General features: G+C 42.7%; 1 long non-coding RNA gene and 1 other non-coding gene across 5 annotated transcripts in view; both read right to left on the bottom strand.

Annotated features, from left to right (window-relative positions):
* The window catches only part of LOC109501376, a 120,830-nt gene that overhangs the window by 16,803 nt on the left and 85,870 nt on the right, over positions 1 to 18,157 (bottom strand). For 2 of the 4 annotated variants that reach the window (XR_006600383.1, XR_006600385.1), the window contains exons 4-5: positions 12,016 to 12,131; positions 5,773 to 5,869 (exon numbers count right to left, since the gene is read on the bottom strand). This is a non-coding gene — a long non-coding RNA (uncharacterized LOC109501376). Of the gene's footprint in view, positions 1 to 5,772; positions 5,870 to 7,815; positions 8,232 to 12,015; positions 12,132 to 18,157 lie in introns of those variants that run through there. The other 2 variants (XR_006600386.1, XR_006600387.1) reach the window with 2 other exon arrangements.
* On the bottom strand, positions 8,365 to 8,513 carry LOC111561562. Its single transcript, XR_002744205.1, has one exon. It is a non-coding gene; the product is annotated as a small nucleolar RNA SNORA62/SNORA6 family (small nucleolar RNA).

The following is an 18,157-nucleotide window of genomic DNA, read 5'->3' as shown; positions in this document are numbered from 1 at the left end:
AGCTCTGAGCTGTCAGCACAGAGTCCGATGTGGGGCTTGAACCCATAAACCGTGAGATCATGACCTAAGCCGAAGTTGGATGCTTAACTGACTGAGCCACCCAGGTGCCCCTATATTTTCCCCAATTTAAAATATCCCCCCCCCACACACACACACACACAAAAAAAAAAAAGAAAAAAAGAAAAGAAAAACTTTTGGCCTTATTTTGAGTTATCATCCAAAGAGATGTAGAGTGATGCATTCCAAAGCAATTCAAGTTTGAGCCCCTGAAGTCTGACAGATCAATTCAGTCCACACCAAGAGCGGACGTGGGGCTGTAACACACACCCCATCTCTTATATGCAGGCGAGAAAAATTCTTAATGGAAGGTAACTCCAGTGAACTTAAGGGGTCATTGCCTTTTAAATACTGGTGGGTTATAGAGCCCCATTATCTCATGCTCTGTGTTGGTTTGAGTTACTCGTCTCTGGCTTCTGTGTGCAAGGAGTGGAACAAAGATGTCAACGTAGAAACTACCATAGCCAGGGGTCAGCAGGGGGTTACCCAATTAGAGAACCCTTAAGAAACCACAGAAAAGAAAATAACTTTTCTGTCATAATAAGGGCCCTTCCTACGGGAGACAGAACAATCACTTCTGTGTGTTAGTTTTCTCCTACAGCCGGTTAATCATGAAGCACAATGAGAAACACAGTAAGATTGTCTTCTGTGAATGACGGGCATTGGCGGTAGGTTGCCCATGGGATTCCTTGCTCACTAGAACAGCTGTTCGACGACACGACGCCCATGCCTGAGGACAAAGTCACTCTAACAGGAAAGAAGACACAAAAAGCACATCAATGAATGGTCTATATTTGCATTTCCCTCGATGGACGTTTACATGAGAAACCTCAAATGAGCTTCATACTCTTAGATATCCTCTTAGAACGTAGCGAGATCGTGATTATTGGCCAAAGGAAGACCTATAAATGTCCTACCCATTCTTCAATGGGAAATCCAAGCCTCACGTCTGTGAAGGCTTCCTCTTCGTTATGGACTGAGGAATGGCTCAGGGAGGAGCACGAAGCAGGATGTCAATGGCATAATCCCTACCCAAGATGACCAAAGCCCAATTGAGGCAGTGGCAGGGGGGATAGAGAATAGGCTTTAAATCCGAGTGAGATTTTGGAGGTAGAAAGCATAGGAGTTGGTGACTGGTTAGCTATGCAGGAGCTGAGATCACAGAAGCACTCTAGGATAATCGCAAACTTCCTTAAAATTCCATCAGTGTACATAGGAAGCAAGAAATAAAAGAGGTAGGGGCGCCCGAGTGGCTCAGTCAGTTAAGTATCCGACTTCAGCTCAGGTCATGATCTCGCGGTTCGTGGGTTCGAGCCCCGCATCGGGCTCTGTGCTGACGGCTCAGAGCCTGGAGCCTGCTTCGGATTCTGTGTCTCCCTCTCTCTCTGCCTCTCTCTCTCTCAAAAATGAATAAATGTTAAAAAAGAGAGAGAGAGAAAGACAGAAAGAAGGAAAGAAAGAAAGAAAGAAAGAAAGAAAGAAAGAAAGAAAGAAAGAAAGAAAGAAAGAGAAAGAAAGAAAAGAGGTACGTGGGGCATGGGCATGGCGGGAAGGATAACTGGGTGATATTCCAGACACGTTGGGGAACCTACGGGCCTCCGTGGGGTAAAGTCTAGTGGAACCATGCCACCAGAAGTGAGGGTAAATCAGGAGACAGTGATTTAGATTCACCAGTACAAGCTGGCAGCTGATTCACGAGTGTGGGTGGGATTGGGCAAGGACAGTGTGATCGGGATAAAAGAGCTGCGAGTCCTCTGGTTCAAGGGCTTCAAAGCCATGTTTCTCATGCTATGGGGGAGGGAGGGGCAGTGAGAGGGGTGAGCGGGGGAGACTCGACTCTTCATTTTAAGTATGGTAGATCAGACCTCTCTGGTTTACACATGAGGACTTCCACTTTAGACTTCATTTGAAGAGAGGATCCTATGGCTCAAAAAACTTTTCCAAAAACCACTGCTCCAGCCCATAAATTAACTGAGGTTTGTGAAATTGCTCTGGTGAAACAGGCCGGGGCATACCTGGCCCTCTGCAGTCTGAGCACTGCCCACAGAGTGGAGTCCCGGTGGTAGGAAACCCCTGGAGTCCAAGTAGGCAGGGAGGGGACGTGGTCACAGGCTGGCAAAGTCCCTGCTGGGATGGGAGGAAGATGAAGCTTAGAGGAAGTCAAAGTCCTGGCCAGGAAGGCTGCAAAGTGAGGTTGGACAGGCAGGACAAGAACAGAGTCAAATGCAAGTAGCCAAGTCAATGCTGGGAAAGTCAGGAAGGGTCCAGGTGAGGACACAGCTAAGTGTGAGGCTGAGTCGGTGAGTGGTTGGAACTTTGTCTTCAAATAAAGAACGTGTGACAGGGCAGCTGGAGCTGTTGGAGGAGGCAGGTACGGCACTTTTAAGCAACTGAGCTATGTAACAGTCCTTACTCCAGGTAGAACAGGTCATCAACTAGCTCGCATCATTTAAGGGACTCTGGGACAGTCCAAGAGACACAGCTTTTGCCCACTGTCCCTAGCTGTGAAATTAAAGTGCAAATACCCGTGGGTGAGGGACTGCATTCTCTTACATTTAAAATTAAAGAGGCACCTGGATGTCTCAGTCAGTTGAGCATCAGACTCTTGGTTTCGGCTCAGGCTATGATCTCACGGTTCATGGGATCGAGCCCCATGTTGGGCTCTATGCCGACAGCTCGGAAGTCTGCTTCAGATTCTGTGTCTCCCTCTCTCCTCCCCCCCCCCTCGCCATACTCTCTCTCTTTCTCTCAAAAATGAATAAACATTTTTAAATTTCTTTTAAAAAGTGAAATTAAATTAAAATGACCGACAATGAATCAGATGGAAAGCAGATGGGAAAACTAGAGAGGGTTCAAATCAAATCTTGTAATGAAACTGTAGAACTCATGGGATCACCCTTGACCTGAGAAAGTTCATGGGCACTATAAGTTCAAAGGAGAAGGGCGAGGGTTACTGAAAGTCAGTGGTGTAGGGATGTAGTTGGAAGGACAAATGGTTTCGGCCACAGTTTTGCACTGAACCCTGCCAATACCACCGACCATTGCTGGGACAACAGATCTCTTCTAGAGTCTGGAGCGAAATCTCCTTCTTCTACAAACTTCCCTGACTTCTTCCCTTCCTTGTTGGAAATCTCTGGGGTTAGAAAAAATGCCTTTTAGTCTTTTTGGTGTCATTAACCCCCTGCATGCCTCTATCTGCCTCCACCTCTGCACTTTGCCATCCACCCCGGCCTCTCAGTAAAGCCCTGCACCACCACCCACACACCCCGAGGGCAATAAGAACTCAGTTCTGTCTGGATTAGGCTTTGAACCCATCTTTTTAAATCCCCCTCTACTCAGGATGATTTATCATCCCTCCTCTTTGTCCTTTATGGGTCCCTTTTATTAAAATCCTTGGAAGCTAGGTCTTGTCATTTTTAAATCCTTTTTCCAGAAATATAGAAGGAGAAATAAACCTCAAATACAGTGCCTACTTCATCATAAAAACCACCAGACCATTCCACATTTCCGAGCTTCTAGAAAGAAATGCCGAGACCACCTTGGTCACAATCTCTTCCCCATGCTTATCAACGTTCATCCTACTCTGTCTCTCTTTCCCTTGTTTCTGTATTTTGATTTTCTGATATTGTCTGGACCCAATTCCTGTAGCCCCCAAACCATTACCTCTTTGTTTTGATATTTAAAGAGTTTGTCTCAATACTTTGTATTAAAGAGCCAATATAAAAAGTAATTGCCTTGTATCATGGGAAGCCAACCATTTAAAGTGTTGTCAACCAGCGTTATTAAATGAATGTGATAATAAAGTTTAAGATGAGTCATGTAAAGCGAAATTACAAATGGGCTCAGATGAAAGAGTCAGCAAGAGCTCCAACCAAGCCTTGTAATGAGGGGATAGAACAGATGACGACATCCTAAAAACCCCATTTCTGTTTGGCTGGATACAGTTTGAAATAATGATAGGTCTATCGAAATGCGCTTAGAGTTCTCCTTTTATTTCAGTTCATGAGCCGAAGACCCTAATGTGCATCGGTATTTGCCTCTGTAGATATTGAAAAGGTGAGAGAAAACATTCAAAAGTGGCCCTCACACCCCCCCCCCATGACACATCTCTCTCCAACACCTGTCAACAGAAGTGATGCTTGCCAGCAACTTTCCTAGTCATCAGGAAGGAGCATTTTGCTAATGAGAACATAATGATACCTGACTCCCTGAAGGAAACACTGACTGTTGGAAGGAATTCTAGAATTGGGGTCAAGAAATCTGGGTCTTAGTCCTGGCTCTGTCGTAAGGAGATCTTGGTCAGATCATAAAAACCAGCCTGTGCCTCACTTTCCCCATCTGACAAAGGAAATGAAAGAGAAAGAAAGAAATAAAGAAAGAAAGAAAGAAATGAAAGAAAGAGAGAAAAGAAAGAAAGAAAGAAAGAAAGAGAGAAAAGAAAGAAAGAAAGAAAGAAAGAAAGAAAGAAAGAAAGAAAAGAAAAAAGAAATGAAAGAAAGAAAAGAAAGAAAGAAAAAGAAAGAAAGAAAGAAAAAAGAAATGAAAGAAAGAAAGAAAAAGAAAGAAAGAGAAAGAAAAAAAGAAAGAAAGAAAGAAAGAAAGAAAGAAAGAAGAAAGAAAAAGCAACCACTGTCCATCTATCTTATGGATTTACTGTGAGCATGCCTTGAAAAAAGTAGAAGGTGTCCCAGTTGGTGCTTAGTCTCATTATTATTTATAGCTTTCTGGACTTCTTCACCTGGACAGGTTTCCTGGAGCTTCCTCACCTCCCCCACTAAAAGCAGGCAGTGCCGTAAATTTCATTTCATGTAGATAAAAACAATCTGGCCTGACGTGACTGAACAGGAATTAGACGTTGAGCTGATTTAGGATTCGGTGTTCTCTCCTACTCTGAACCCTGTAATTATAGTGTGCTATAAACCACAGTGTAACATATTTGCTACGAGCATTCTAGCAAATAACATAGAATTATAGGGCTGAAAGAGCCCTCAGAGATCATCAAGTCCAACCCATTCATTTTACAGATGAAGAAACTGAGGCCCGGGAAGGTTAAAAAGCTTGTCTGCGGTTTGTACAAGCATCTAATGGCACTGGATTAGGATCCAGATGCCTGATTTCCTCCTCTTGTGGTCTTTCTGGTTGTAAAGCTGCCTTTGCATAATTCAGTTGAACTGATCTGTTGAGACAAACGCTCATTCAGAGATTCCTATCACAGTCGCTGCCCACTTCTGTTATCTAACACACATCTGTCACTCAAGAGTGGCAGGAATTCCTCTTTTCTTACTGGCGTGCATTACGACACTGGAGAAACATTTTCCTGGAGAGGTCTCCCTAGTGGATTGAATTGCTGATGTCTACCCACTGATATCATCTATTCCTCGGAGGCAGATACAGTGGCGCATTGATAAAGACCACAGGGTTGGGCCCAGCAAATCCTGGATATGAGTCTTGCTTCCAATTCTCTGGAGCTGGGATCTTGGGGGAGCCTTAGTCTCTTGCTGAGCACTTGTCCTCATCTGGAAAATGGCATAATATTTCCGAAAACACTTTGTAAATTTTCAAGTGTGGTATACATATCGGTGCTTATGGCCTTGAAAGCCCAGCCGAATCCTTGCCTGTGGCAAGGTGTACAAGGGACACTTGTTTAATAATTCTGATCTCACGTTGTGTGACCTGATGGCTCTGGTAGGCATCGCAGAAAACCCACAGACTTACTTCTCCCCCGTTGGTATCTGCACAAAGGTTTCTTCTCCTTCCTCAACACTTTGAGAGTCTCTCTTTTGCTTCTAGCCACTTGGCTCCTTTTCCATCTCTGATGGGAAAAACAAAACAAAACAAAACAAAACTGAAAAACAATCCTGTGCCCTGCGATGTCCTGGCTCCGTATTTTCAGTAATCAAGACTCACCATTTTTGTTAAAGGCTAACTTTAGGAGGTCGGTGCTTCCTCCTGAACAGCTGGAGCAATATACTAAGGGAATGGTGCCATATTGAACCGGGCATTACTCTTTGGCTTATAAGTGACAGACACTTGGTTCAAATCCTCTTAAGCAAAAAAAGGCGATTTATTGAAATGGTAGCAGGACAGCTCACAGAACCGAAGATAAGACGACATAAGCAGGTGTCTGCAGGGACCTCAGGGATGGGAACTAGGGTGTCTCCCTTCCCAGGCTCCTCTGGCTTCTGTCACTGGGTTGGCCTAATTCTTTCCCACTGCAGGCAAGTTCCCCTCCACGCCACGGGTGCCCACGGCCTGTCACTTTACAACCAGAGAGAAACCAACTCTGATTTGAGAAATCCTAGAGAAGCCCTCTAGGTGGCTTGGCTGAGATCTGGTGTTGAGGAACGAACGAGCTCAGGCTCTATGACACAAGGCTGGACATATAACTCAAGTGTAACATTTTAACCCCCAAGCAAAATCATTAGCTCAAAAAACGGACTGTTTTTCTAGAAGTACACAAGGTCTGCTGGGCAGTCAGAAACAATACATGTCCACCAGCTTTTAGGGGCTTGTTTTTCTCCTCTGACCACAGAACGCTCCCCTAAAACAAAGACACGTAACCAGTCTGATGATCGAAAAGGTAACTCATAAAGGAATAATAGCACGTATTTACAATCAGAAACTTTCTGTATTAATCTTCTGTTGTATCCATAAGGCCTAGCAATCCAACAGCTGTGCCGTGCAACAGATTGGAGCAAGACCCTTTGGAAGAGTTAGAGCGTGTGTATCGTTTCTCTTTCTACCTTGTCTTTCCGTTGCTTACCCACATCCTCCTACACCCAGTGAATCAAACACATGTCTGAAGTTTTAGTCATAGCTCTAAGACGGCTCCTAGACTTATAACCAGAGTCCTTGCAGACAGTTACCCTTTATGCTAACGAAAGAGTTGTCTTTGACTTTCCTTCCAGATCAGAGGCTCTCAAGCTTTAACATGCATTAAGAACTGCCTGGATGATGTGCTCACATAGGGACACGCTAACCCAGTGGTTCCCAAGCTTGTCTGCACCTTAGGAATCGCCTGGGACACTGTTCCGGTACCTGGGCCACACCCAAGGCCCGTGAAATCCCAGTCTCTGAGGGTGGCACACAGACGCTGGGAGATTTTTGAGTCTTTCTAGGGCTTTCTCATGTTCTGATTGCACACGAGGTGCCTTGATGAGCTAAAAGTGCCTAGGCCCCACCCTAAATCAATTAAGTTACAATTTGGAAAGAGGCAAGGTGAGATTATTGGACATGAACCTGAGCGTTCAAAGAAAAAAACAAAAATTCCCCAGGCGGTTCGTCTGAGTTCCCCCCCCAGAGAGCCTAATTAAGAAGGTTGGGGGTGGGGCACAGGTATCTGCTTTAGAGCAAGCGTCTCCACCCCAATGACTCTGACTCGGGGAGCTGCACTCACTCTGGGAAACGCTTCACTTACACCGTGGCCGTTCAAAGTGTGGCCTAGGAACCAACAGCGCCAGGGCTTTGTTAGAAATCTCTTAGTGTTCTCCAAACCCATGGGGTCTTAGCAACATCTGGGGGATTCGCATGCAGATTAAATTTGTTTTGTTTCAGGAACTGTTCCTTTTCAGGCAACCTTATTTCCTTTTTTTTTTTTTTTTTTTTTCCTTTGTGGAGGAGCAGCTCTTTTTTTTTTTTTTTTTTTTTTTTTTTTTTTTTTTTTTATTTTTGGGACAGAGAGAGACAGAGCATGAACGGGGGAGGGGCAGAGAGAGAGGGAGACACGGAATCGGAAACAGGCTCCAGGCTCCGAGCCATCAGCCCAGAGCCCGACGCGGGGCTCGAACTCCCGGACCTCGAGATCGTGACCTGGCTGAAGTCGGACGCTTAACCGACTGCGCCACCCAGGCGCCCCGAGGAGCAGCTCTCTAAGATCCCTCCGTGGTTGGTCGTGCCCATTCAGTGGCCCCCAGTGGTGGGAGCTGCAGACCCGTCTTCGGTGGCAGGCTGAGGGCTCCCGTCCTCAGTAGGGAACCTGCTGAATAGGCACCGAGGGCACCCACAGGCCTTCAGACCCAAGTGCGACTTCAGGCTGAGTACCAATGAACTCAGGAGCCAGAGCAGGCCATTCGCCCTGGAATTCTTCGTGGCCGCAGCCTCCCCAGCATCCACCTCATGAAGGCCACTGGGTGAGCTCCCTTCTTGGGATCTTACACAGGATTCATCAAGTTGCTCTGAAAACAGAAGGGCCCGGTGATGCCTAAGAGGCCCGAGCAGTTAGGAAATATGCAGAAAAGCAGAGGAAAACATAGACCATTTTTCAAAACGTGTTCATTTCTCCTTAAAGCTCTGACACACTTGAATTATACTTGTGGCAAGAACTACTCTCAAACCCCACCCATGGGGCCAGAGACCCTTGTGGTGTTAGCGAATGACTCCCCCATCACGTAGCACACGACCTACGCTGGTGAGTTCATCAACCAGCAGATTAGATTTAAATATCTCTTGTGTGGAAGTATTTATTAACACCGATGGCACCTTTGAATCATCTGGAGCTTTAAAAAATACTGAAGTCTGGGGCACTTGGGTAGCTCAGTTGGTTAAGTGCCAAACTCTCGATTTCAGCTCAGGTCATGATCTCACCGTTTGCGAGATGGACCCCCACGCTGGGCTTTGTGCTGAGTGTGGAACCTGCTTGGGATTCTCTTTCTCTCTCCCTCTGCCCCTCCCCGATCAGCATACATGTGTTTTCAATCTCTCTCTTTCTCTCTCTCTCTCTCTCTCAAAATAAATAAACTTAATAAAAAAATAAAATAAAAATGCTGAAGTCTGGATCCCGCCATGACAAGGTTTAATCTAATTGGCTGGAGGTATGGCCAGGTGCACCTGCATTTTTTAAAGCAGCCAAGGTGCAGAACCACTTTTAGGTCTCTGCTCTGATCCAACTGACGATTATTCAGTTCTCCTTTCAGTTAGGCTTAAAGATTTTGGTATCAGGGTTTACAGCATTGCCCCTTTAGATTGCACTAGAAAATTCTCTATCAGTCGCAATAAGTCTGCATCATGGTTTGGACTTCTCTAAATCTGAAGCGATAAGGCAACCAAGAGATGAAAGGGGGGAAAAAAAAAGGCTCAACCAACGTTTTGTTGTTGTTGTTCGCCTATTGTTTTTCTTTCATTTCTAACATTTTTTTTTACAGGTTATCTCCCCATCTCATTAGATACACAAGTGAAAAGTCATCCGCAGTAAAACATAAAAGGCCATAACTACAAAAATGTATGGGGATTTTTTTAAAGGTTTTTTAAAAAAATTTTTTTAATGTTTATTTATTTTTGAGACAGAGAGAGACAGAGCATGAATGGGGGAGGGTCCGAGAGAGAGGGAGACACAGAATCTGAAGCAGGCTCCAGGCTCTGAGCTGTCAGCACAGAGCCTGACGCAGGGCTCGAACTCACGAGCTGTAAGATCATGACCTGAGCCGAAGTCGGACGCTTAACCGACTGAGCCACCCAGGCGCCCCATGGGGATTTTTAATAATACGTTCCAAAGTTCACATTCAGTCCCCTGAAAAATAACATAAGGACCTAGTCATGGGACAGACTAATGAGAAACAAGAGTATCTTGTCCCCTCGGTTTGCGCTGTAATGGTGATAAGTTTCCTGAAGAAGCCACCAGACCTGAGCAAGGGCCGAAGTCTGAAACTACACATCACAGCACAGTGTCCACCCCATAATAGGTGCTCAATGGATGCCCATTTCTTTTTCTTCAAAACCCTTGAAGCCTTATTTTGTGCCTCCTGAGACAGTCATCCCATTCAATCTGAATCACTCATTGGCGTGCCTTGCTGTGCCCTTCTAGATTTAGATTGTATATTTCTTGTGAAGAGAGAATCTGTCTTATTTAGCAACCCCACCCCTTGTGCCCAGACAAGTGCTTAAAAATCAACCCATGGGGGCGCCTGGGTGGCTCAGTTGGTTAAGCGGCCGACTTTGGCTCAGGTCATGATCTCACGGTCCGTGAGTTCGAGCCCCGCGTCGGGCTCTGTGCTGACAGCTCAGAGCCTGGAGCCTGTTTTGGATTCTGTGTCTACCTCTCTCTAACCCTCCCCCATTCATGCTCTGTCTCTCTCTGTCTCAAAAACAAATAAACGTTAAAAAAAATTTTAAAAAAAAAAAATCAACCCATGAAGGGAGGGGGTGGGTCATGAGAAGTGAGCTATTCCTTTGGATAACTGTCTTCCCAGGCGAGCTGACACTTTCCTTATGGAGGTACTCAGACGGAATTTTCTTAGTTTACCATCAGCCTCTGCTGAGTCATCCCCCTTAAGCCTCTCTCCACCACCGATTCAGATCTCAGCCAGGGGAACCAGCTGTGTGAACAGCAATGGCCAGACTCCAGACATCTGAATAGGGTTTTCACATTGCCAACGGACTCAGACTCCTGCAGACCTGAGTAAATGACACATCAACCCCCTTCACGCCAGGTACGGGAGGTCCAGGCTCCAGGACCACACGCTGGACTCTGAAGAGCTGCCTTATCTTTTCTTCCATTCCAGACTGAAGGAAACACAGGCTATCTTGCAGGACACCAGGAGGAACCACGGACATCTTAACCCTGGCCTCAGGACAGCTGATAGAATGAGCAGCTGAGGGCACAGACGGTGGAGGTGAGGGCAATTTTCCCTCGAAGAAAAGACAGGACGAAGAGGGAAGTTTAGAGAGAAGTGATGAAATAAATTTCTAGGCCCAAGATGGAGCCGCTCCTGTCCAGGTCGCCATATTGGCAACCCATGACTTAGATAACCTCTGTGTCCCCGTAAATGCTCCCCTTGACCAGAAACCTGGTATATCCAGTCAGCCAATCCCCAAAAGGACACACCAGCTCTGGGCCTTCTTGCCCAGAAGGTCGACTATATGGCTCCCACCAACCAGATATTTTCTACTTTTCTTTCTTGTTCTGTATTCTTCATCCTGTAAAAGTTTCCTGCCTTCTGCCCTATTTTGCAGTCCTCCAAATAGAAACTGTCCACTTCATGAAGTGTTACAGAAAGTGTGTATCACTTAAGTTGCTTTCTTTAATCATTTTTCTAACAGAACTGCATATATTTGAAATACAAATTCACATTGAAACCACTTTCCTGTTTGTTGAGATCTTCTAGAATATTCCACGGGTTTTGAAAGTCTCCTCATTTTTTTTTCTAAATGTATCAAGTTTCTGTTTAAATTTTTGTTAGCTAACATAGACTGTAATATTAGTTCCAGGAGTAGAATTTAGTGATTCATCACTTACATATAACACTCAGTGCTCATCAAAACAAGTGCCTTCCTTAATGCCCATCACCTATTCAGCCCATCCCCGCCACTTGCCTCCCTCCATCAGCCCTCAGTTTGTTCTCTATACCTAAGAGTCTTTCTGATGGTTTGCATCCATCTTTTTTTTCCCTTGTGTTCATCTGTTTTATTTCTTAAATTCCACACATCAGTGAAATCATATGGTATTTGTCTTTCTCTGACTTATTTCACTTAGCATAATACACTCTAGCTCTATCCACGTGGTTGCAAATGACAAGATCTCATTCTTTTTTATGGCTGAGTAATATGCCGTTATATATATACATATATACGTGTGTGTATGAATATATATGAATATATCTATGAATATATTTATGAATATAATTATGAATGAATATGAATAATATGAATATATTTATGAATATGAATATAATATGAATATAATTTATGGATATAATTATGAACATGAATGAATATGAATATAATTTATGGATAATTTATGAATATAATTTATGAATATTAATTATAATATAATGAATATAATAATCATGAATATGAATGAATAATTATGAATAAATTTATGGATATATTTATGAATATATATGTATATGTATACATCATGTATATGTATATACATATATATATATGCACACACATATATGTATATATATATAACACATCATGAGGGTGACATTCATACCATGTCCCCTAACAAGAAAACGTTACCTCTGCTCCAAAGGCTTCAGTTAAACAGATCATCCAGTTCAACCATGTCCATACTCTTGGTCCATTAGACAGTGCAGTTTATCTACCGGGTCATTCCTTGGTATGACCAAAGGAAACTAAAGAAAGGGGAAAAAAAGACAATCATGGATTCTTTAGATCAAAAGGAAACTAAGGTAACTATTTACAATTTCTCTCTCTTACTCTCTTGCAGACAACTGATCTCCCTTGGGTAATGCTGGACCTTGTATAATACCTTTTTCTTAGAGTTTCAGGGCAGGCATAAGAGGGCAAGAGGTAAGATTTTTGCTTTTCAACTTTGGTTAAGAGAAGGCAGAAGCGTATGTATATTTAAAACAAAGAAAAATTCATTAAAGGCAGGATCAACTCAAGGCCCAGAATGCTGGCTACTCTTGGCGGAAGACGCTGGCTGGCAGAGAGGAGAATACACAGAGAGATGTAAGTCACAGGTACCTCTCAGGCTTGAGATACGGGCAGTGGCTTCACAGCCATTCGCCGTGTTCCTAAAAGCAATAACAAAAACGAGCAGTAACCAAAACCACCTTCTCTCCTGTTCCACTTTTGCCTCGCATGCAGTCGGGGGGGGGGGGGTAAATCTACTCTGCAAGCTATTTGGTTCCACACTTCCTCACTGGTCCTCTTCTGTGAGTCTGAGTTAGCAAGTGGACACAAGGGCCGGTTGGAGCCCTCCTTCCCCATCCAGGCCTGAATGTGTGCTGGTCCTGAGGCGGGGCTCCTGTGCTGTGGAGGCTCGCCAGACAGTGGAGAGATCGTAAGATATGGCTTTTCCACCAACTCCTCTTTACCCGTGAGTCGGGCTGCTGGTAAGAAGCAGTGTTCCTCTTTCTGATGTGTATCTCCCTCGGAAACTCTTGGACAGGTTGACCCAGGCATTCGTGGGGCTAGTTGTCATATCAGAAAACACTGCAAAAGCTTTTCCAACCAACTTGTTTGATCCGCAGCACACACACACCTAGGGTCCCCATTCCCGCCGTAAAACAAACAGAACCGTGGCCTTGGCTCGCAGAGCTGGGGGTGAGTCCTGGCCTCCCCTCTTCCCAACTGTTGAGTTGTTTGCTTATCCTGTTGGCTAATACCATTTATAACATTTGTATTAGTGGCATTCTGCGGTTTAATTTTGGATTCAGTAAACTAATGAAGAATAAATAGCAACAGAGGGTTTCTTTTTTCTAAAAGGAAGTTGAGTGTTTTGGAAAGCTACATTCAAGCGCGTTGCTACGACAAACATTGTTGTCAAAGCAGGTGAGAAATAGACAACTAAAAAAAATGGTCGGGTAGAAAGCCGCGGAAATCCACAAGAAGTCTGCGCTCTGGTTGTTTGCACGTGTCTTTGTGTTGCTCGAGTCTAAAGAAAACAAAAGTGGAGATGAAGCATGCTGGGTTACAGAAGTCGCTTTGGCAAGAGAAAGGATAAAGAACCCAGAGGAGCGGACCCATATTGGAGCTAAGGCCTCAGTCGTGCATCGCGTCAAAAGCTTGATGAATGAGCCGATGGATTCGCAGATTGTAAGTCAACATGGCTTTAAGGTATGTATGTAGCATTTTCAATGCTTTCCTGTCTCGTAATATTATCATTATTTTTATTAACTGACCTTCCGACTGTATTGGCAGGGAAGATTCCTGCCGGGACTTAATAATAATGATGAATACCTGGGAAGGTGGAAACAACAACAAAATGCCACATTTCCATCACTGTCTCCTTCACCCTTTATTTATTACGGGTTTTAAACTAGAACTTAGAAAAGAGAAGATAGCACTTTGCCTCAATCAAGTCACACATGATACTCCTTAGACTTCCAATAAAGTTTTTAGAGTAACCTTTACTTAACTCTACAAGCTCTAAATTCACAATGCCATGACTGTATCTCACAGACAGGCGAAGAATGCAAATCAAGTTGAGTTCCTGTGATGGGTCCAAACCCCACCCCAGTCTGCGTTCCAGAGGCAACTGCTATCATCCACTTGTAAGTGTCCTTTTCCATACATTTACATGTATATGTCTATAAAAACGTAGAGTCATGTCTATAGAAAATGTACAGGAAGGCTTTATGTTTTCTGCTTTATTTTACAGAAAGGATTTCCTTTTTTAACGTTTTCCCCCCGGCTTTTTCAAGGAATAATTTACAAACATAATTGCATATAAAGTGTACAACGTGGTCATTTGATATACATATATATTGTGGAATGGTTACCAACAGCAAGGTAATTAACACATCCATCATGGCACATAGTTAACTTTTTTTTTCAGCCAATTGCAAGTGTCCATACCGTATTATATAGTCACCTATGTAGAGTTAGACAATAGTCAACATGCTGTATTAGATCCTCTGAACTTACGCATCTTGTAACTGAAAATGTGTGCCCTTTGACCTACATGCTCCATTTTCCCCCCCTCCCCATCTCCCCTGGCAACCTCTCTTCTCTCCTCTGTTTCTATGAAATCGGCTTTTTTTTTTTTCTTTCTTTAATTCCACGTATTGGTGAGACAGTGCTGTATTTGTCTTTCCCCGTCGGGCTTATTTCACTTCACGTAATGCCCTCAAGTTTCATCCGTGTTGTCACAAATGACAGGATGTTCTTCCTTTTTAGTGAATAATTGTGTGTGTGTTTGTGTGAGTGTGTGTGAGTGACACATTTTCTTGATCCGTTCATCTACTGATGGACATTTAAGTTATTTCCGTGTCTTGGCTGTTGGGAGTAATGCTGCCATAAACATGGAAGTGCAGGTATCTCTTCGAGATGCTGATTCTGTTTCCTTCAGATAAATACCCAGAGGTGGGATTGCTGCATCATGTGATAGTTCTGTTTGTGATTTTTCGAAGAACCATCATACTGTTTTCCATAGTGGCTGCGCCAGTTAACGTTCCCACCAACAGTATATAAACGTTCCCCCCTCTCCACATCCTTGCCAACATTTGTGAGCTCTTGTCTTCTTAATAGCCCTCTACCAGGTGTGAGGTGATATCTCACATGGGGTATCGATTTCCATGGCCCTGATGATTGGTGACATTAAGCACCCTTTCTTGTACCTGTTGGCCATTTGTATGTCTTCTTTGGAAAAATGTCTACTCAGGTCACAGGCCCATTTCACAACTAGATTGTCTGAGGGTTTTTTAAGGTTGAGTCATAGGAGGTCCTTATATTTAAAAAAAAAATTGTTTTAAAGTTTACTTATTTATTTTAAGAAAGACACACAGCGTGAGTGAGGGAGGGGCAGAGAAAGGGAGACAGAGAATCCCAAGCAGGCTCCATGCTGCCAGTGCAGAGCCCGACACAAGGCTCAAACTCAAGAAACCACGAGATCACGACTTGAGCCAAAACCTAAAGTCAGATGCTTAGCCGACAGAGCTACCCAGGTGCCCCTATGAGGTTCTTATATTTTTACAATGTTAAGCCCATATAAGATGCATGGTTTGCAAATATTTTCCCCCATTCTGTAGATTGCCTTTTCAATTTATTGATGACTTCCTCTGCTGTGAGGAAGTTTCTAAGTTTGATATACTCCTACCTGTTTATTATTGCTTTTATTGCCTGTGCTTTGGTGTCTTATCTTAAGAAATCCCTGCTAAGACCAGTGTTGGGAGCTCACAGCCTGTGTTTTCTTCTAGGGGTCTTATAGTTTCAGGTCTTGTATTTAAGCCTTTAATCTATTTCACGTTAATTTTTATGAATGGTGTACCACAGGAGTTTAGTTTCATTCTTGTGCATGTGAATATCCAATTTTCCTAACATCATTTATTGAAGACATTGCCCTTTCCCCAATTTATATTCATGGTTCCTTTGTTCTGAATTAATCAGACATATATGTGTAGGTTTATTTCTGGGCCCTCTATTCTGTGCCATTGATCCATGTGCCTGTTTTGATGCCAGTACCATACTGTTTTGACTACTATAGCTTTTTAAATATAGTTTGACATCAGAAAATATGATGGCTCTGGCTTTGTTCTTTCTCAAGATGGTTTTCGCTATTTGGAGTCTTTGTGGTTCCATCCAAATTTTATGATTTTTTTTTTGAACTTCTGTGAAAAATGCCATTGAGATTTGGGTAGAGATTGCATTGAATCTGTAAATCACTGTGGGTAGCACGAACTTTTTAACAATATTAATTCCCCAATCCATTAACATAGGCTATCTTCCCATTTATTTGTGTCTTCTATTTCTTCTATCAGTCTTACAGTTTCCAGTGTACTGATCTTTCACTTCCTTGCTTAGATTTATTCCTAAGTATCTTATTTTTTTAATTTTTCATCTTATTTTAGAGAGAGTGAGCACAGGAGCAGGGGAGAGGGGCAGCGGGAGGGAGAGAGAGAGAGACAGAGAGAGAGAGAGAGAGAGAATCTTAAGCAGGCTCCACACTCAGTGCAGAGCCCAACGGGGGACTCGATCCCACGACCCTGAAGTCAAGTCCTGAGCCGAAATCAGAGTCAGATGCTCAACCAACTGAGCCACCCAAGCACCCCATTATCTTATTATTTTTGATGCTATTGAAAAGGAATTGCTTTCTTAATTTCTCTTTCAGATAGTTTGTTGTTAGTGTATAGAAATGCAACTGATTTCTGTGTTGAGTTTGTATCCTGCAACTTTATGAAATGCACTTATTAGTTCTATCAGCTTTTGTTGGAGTCTTCGGGGTTTTCTATACATAAAATAGTGTCATCTGCAAATGGCTCTCATTTTACTTCTTTCTGATTTGGCTACTTTTTTTTGTTTTGTAAGTAATTGTTCTGGCTAGAACTTACCGTACTATATTGAAGAGTAGCGTTGAGTCTTGTCTGACTCCTGTTCTTGGAGGAAAGGCTTTTAGCTTTTCACCATTGAGTACGATGTTAGTTGTAAGCTTGTAATCGATGGCCTCTATTATGTTGAGGTACATTTCTTTTATACCTAATTGGTGGCAAGTTTTTATCACGAAGGGATGTTGAATTTTGTCAAGTGCTTTTTCTGCCTCTGTTGAGACGATTATATGATTTTTCTATGTGGTGCATCGTATTTATTAATCTGCACATGTTGAACCATCTTTGCAACTCAGGGCCAAATCTCACTTGATCGTGGCATATGATCCCTTTAATGTGCTCTTGAATTCCATGTTGTTAGCATTTTGTTGAGAATTTTTTAATGTATTTTCATGAGGGACACTGGCACGTAGTTTCGTTTCCTTCTAATGTCTTTGTCTGGTTTCAGTATCAGGGTACAATTGGCCTCATAAAATGAGTTTAGAAGTGTTCCTTCCTCTTCAATTTTTTGGAAGAATTTGGAAGAATTGGTACTAAATCTTTAAATGTTTGGAACAACTCACCAGTGAAGCCATCTGGGTTTGGGTTTGTTCGCTAGGAAATTTTTAACTGGTGTTCAATCTCCTTGTTTGTTATTGGTCTAGTCAGATTTTCTATTGTGTCATGATTCAGTCTTGGTAAGTTGTGTGTTTCTAGGTTTGAATCTATTTATTCTAAGTTATCTGATGTTGGCTTACAATTCTCGTAGTAGTCTTGTGAGTTTTTGTATGTCTGTGAAACAAGTTTTAATGTCTCCTCTTTCGTTTATAATTTTATTTATATGAATCATCTCTCTTTTTTTTTCTTAGTCTAGCTAAAGGTTTGTCAATTTGTTTACGTTTTCAAGAAACCAACTCTTAGTTTTAATGGTCTCTTCTAGTCTCTATTTCCTTCCTAGTCTCTATTTCTCTTCCTAGTCTTCCTAGTCTCTATTTCATTTATTTCTGCTTTAATCTTTATTATCCCTTCTTTCTGCTAACTTTGGGTTTAGTGTGTTCTTTTTTTATTCCTTGAGGTATAAGTTTAGGTTGTTTATCTGAGATCTTTCTTTTTTCTTAGTACATACATTTACCTCTATAAACTTCCTCCTTAGAATTATTTTGCACATCCCATAAGTTTTAGTATGTTGTATTTGCATTTCATTTTCCTCAAGATATATTTTTTTTATTTCTCTTTTGATTTCTTCTTGGACTTAGTGTTTGTTCAGGAGTGTATGGTTTAATTTCCACATATTTTGAATTTTCCAGATTTCTTCCTGTTACTGATTTCTACTTTCATACTATTCTGGTCAGAAAATAGATTTGATACGATTTTAGTCTTCTTAAATTTCT

Source organism: Felis catus, chromosome B4 (genome assembly GCF_018350175.1).
Source record: "Felis catus isolate Fca126 chromosome B4, F.catus_Fca126_mat1.0, whole genome shotgun sequence".
NCBI classification, from domain to species: domain Eukaryota; kingdom Metazoa; phylum Chordata; class Mammalia; order Carnivora; family Felidae; genus Felis; species Felis catus.
Note: the sequence above shows the minus strand (reverse complement) of the source record. Positions and strands in the feature narration are given on the sequence as shown.